Source organism: Lipotes vexillifer, unplaced genomic scaffold (genome assembly GCF_000442215.2).
Source record: "Lipotes vexillifer unplaced genomic scaffold, Lipotes_vexillifer_v1.1 scaffold79, whole genome shotgun sequence".
Taxonomy (NCBI): domain Eukaryota; kingdom Metazoa; phylum Chordata; class Mammalia; order Artiodactyla; family Lipotidae; genus Lipotes; species Lipotes vexillifer.
Genome location: NW_006775678.1, coordinates 1,371,357 through 1,374,678, shown reverse-complemented (window position 1 = coordinate 1,374,678; position 3,322 = coordinate 1,371,357). Strand labels below are relative to the sequence as shown.

The 3,322-nt window shown below is 50.2% G+C and overlaps 1 non-coding gene across 1 annotated transcript; it reads right to left on the bottom strand.

Annotated features, from left to right (window-relative positions):
• Positions 1-2,017: 2,017 nt before the first annotated feature.
• TRNAE-CUC (transfer RNA glutamic acid (anticodon CUC)) lies at positions 2,018-2,089 on the bottom strand. The gene has a single exon. It is a non-coding gene; the product is annotated as a tRNA-Glu (tRNA).
• Between the last annotated feature and the right edge of the window lie 1,233 nt (positions 2,090-3,322).

The window sequence follows — 3,322 nt, the reverse complement described above, 5'->3', positions numbered from 1 at the left end:
GGCAGTTAGACAGTGATGTACACCCCCTCGAAGCTGCTGGGCACTTGTGAACTAGAGGCAGCCGTCTGGTTGGCCAGCGGTTATGCAGCCGTGCTGTAGCGATGCTCCTTTCAGCTGTGCTTTCAAGGCGAAAGCAGTGACATGGTTTAATTACAGCTATTTCAATTCCAGTTGCTCCAGGCTCATTAGGAGGAAACTAGGGCTTTAAGGAAGCCATGACCAACATATACAGACGTTGTTGCTCTGTCAGAACCTGCTGGGCATGGGATAGAATTCATTCTGGGGAGGGGGTGGTGCCACGTTCCGTCTCATTACTGGTTCTCTGGGCGGAGGTGAAGAAAGTGTCCTTCCCCCTGGGGCGACATGGACCCTGATGGAGCAGCTGCATCCAGGGCAGGCACCGAGATGGCTGTCCCCCCAGACCCACTCCCCTGCCCCCGCTCCACTTTCACAGCAAGTGCCCCGTCAGGGATGGTGCCGTAACTCCCACCCCATCACCAGAGGCTAGTCTTCCCACCCACAGCATCACTATTACTCCAGAGAATATGCCAGAAGAAAGCGGATCAGACTCAGGTTGGCTCTGGGAAAGTTCACCAGACCATGTGAAGGGAGACACCGGATTGCACCTCTCTGCCCTTTCACGGCCAATGACTTAAAACTCACGGCATCCTGGACCGACAGGAAGTTATCTAGCAACAGCAAATTCGGCCACCACGCTTGCTGGCGGTTCTCCAGGTGGAACTCGGGCACTTCCCAGACGGGTCTCCAGGGCACAAGGGACAATGATCTAACTGAAAGCACGCTGAATACAGGTGAAGAGGCTGCAACCTGGCAGGAAAAAGCTGGGCGAGAGGGTGACTCTCCACAGAGGTTCCATTCAGTCCCCTGGGTGGGCACATAGCGATGACAGATAAGATGTTCGAAAACAGATTGTACTGCGTGGGCGACCACCTCCCCACACACACCCCCAAACCTGCATACATTTGTGGGTTCAAAAGCTTTTCTTGAGCACCTGTCATGTGCTGGCGCAGGTGCTACTTATGCAAAACTACTGTTATTCACTGAGCAAGTCGTACGTGTCAGCCACTGTGCTAGGAGGTTCCTAAACCTCGAAATACTCCTGTCAGGTAACTATGATCTCGATTCGACTAATGAGGAAATTATAGCTCAGAGAAGTTTGAGTCACTTGCCCCATATGGTCCAACCACATAGCAGTACTGAGATCTGACATTGCTGCGTGCTCCCTCCACGAGGCCTCCCGAGATGAAAATCACGTTCCAGTCTCCCTTTTCTCCTCCCTCCCTTCCTCACTTTATTTCTTCCTTCCTTCCCTCATACACTACCTGCTTCCAAGCAGGATTTGCAGCAGCTACAATGATGATGAATAAGGCACCAGATGTCTAGACCGGGGCTGTTCAATAGAATGTAATTGGAGACAAGTCGGCCACTTGGTTAACATCTTCTAGTGGCCACATTTTAAAAAGTCAAAAGTACGGGCTTCCCTGGTGGCGCAGTGGTTGAGAGTCCGCCTGCCCTACCATGCTGCAGAAAGAATCAATGACTTAGAAGACAGGCCATTTGAAATGACCCTTTCAGAGAAGCAGAAAGAAAAAAAGAATTAAAAATAGAAAAATAAGCCTATAGGACACAAATAAAAGAAGCAATAAAAACATTATGGGAATTCCAGAAGGAAAAGAGAAAGAAAAAGGGAAAGAAAGCATAGTAAAAACAATAATGGTTGGAAACTTTCAAAACCTGGGGAGAGAGATGGACATCCAGATACATGAGGCCCTAAGGATCCCAAATAGGTTGAACCTAAATAATGCAACAAAAAAAAAAAAAAAAAAAAAAATGTCAAAAGTACAACTAATTTTAATAACATACTTTTTTAGCCAATATATTCAAAATATTATCATTTCAACAGATAACCAATATAAAAAAATATTGAGCTATTTTACATTATTTTTCTTGTACTGAGTCTTTGTTTAGCCGCACCACATGGCTTGCGGGATCTCAGTTCCCGGGCCAGGGATTGAACCCAGACCACGGCAGTGAGAGTGCAGAGTCCTAACCACTAGACCACCAGGGAACTCCCTTACCAAGTCTTTAAAAGCTGGTGTGTATTATACATTTGTAGTACATCTCGCTGGTCCACCCGTGTCTGGTGGCCCCTATTGGACACCGTGGGAGGCACGTGCAATTCTGGCGTGGATTCTGGGTGGGCCTCCATCAGAGCCCTCTTTTTTTAAGGAACATACGTAAGACTGCAGGTCTGTGCAACAAGGATAGAGCACGTGGCCCAGCAACACCTCTGAACATCTCGGAAGGGGCGTCAGGGCCTAGGGTGGAGTATGACAGACAGGGAGGGCAGGGCAGGGCTGCTGGAGGAGCACCCCCCGCAGAGATAGGGGTCGGCACCCTGCCTCTGGCCTGCACCCAGGCCCGGGCCTGTGGGGCTCTTCTCTCCCCCACAGTGATGACATCCTTCACAGAGAGCGCCAGGTGGGCAGGGGAGCGGTGGGTATTGGGGAACAGAGCTGAAATTGCTGACCAGATTTGGAGAGAAAGGACGCCAGCTATGCCAAGATGCAACTCCCCAGATCAGCTCAGGCGATAGCCACAGAGCCCTCAGTGGGTTCTGGGTCCTGCCAGATGAGGCATCTGACCACGCTGCTTTGCAGCTGCTCCCACAGGCCTCGGGCTCTCACCTCCCGGCCTCCCTTCCCACCATCTGTCCCTTCCATCTCCCCAGAGAGAGGAAGTCAGCCCCCTGCTCCCCTCTGAACCAGAGTTCAGGTCAGATGTCCTCAGGAGAGGGCAGGGTAGAGGCCAGTGTCCAGCCCCAGGCAGCCTCCGAGCTGGGGCCAGTGGGGGTGGGTGGAGGCTGCTGGGTGGACCGTGCCTGGGGAGGTACAGGGAAAGGAACGTGAAACATGATTTCTAGTTTTGTCTAAATTTTTCACACTGAGAAAATCATTTAATTTCTCCCTTTGCTCTTCTGTGGAAAAGGGGGCCGATGGTTCCTTAAATTCTTCTAAGAAGGAGCATGATTCCTGCCTCCTAAGATTTTCTGAGAATGAAAGGAGATCAATAAGAAAACTGAAACGTGGGAAGCGTCATATAAATGTACCTGCGCTTCATTTATGTCCGAGCTTGAAGATTTAAAGTCAAAGTGGGTTTTCAAAGATTAAAAAGTGTGACACCAGCCAGTGTCGTGGGGGTGTGAGAAGCAGGCCTTCTCGTACCTGGCGGGTGGGAAAGTCCATTGGAAGATATCCATCAGAACGTTAGATGCACCAAATCATGGATTCCACTTGTAGGA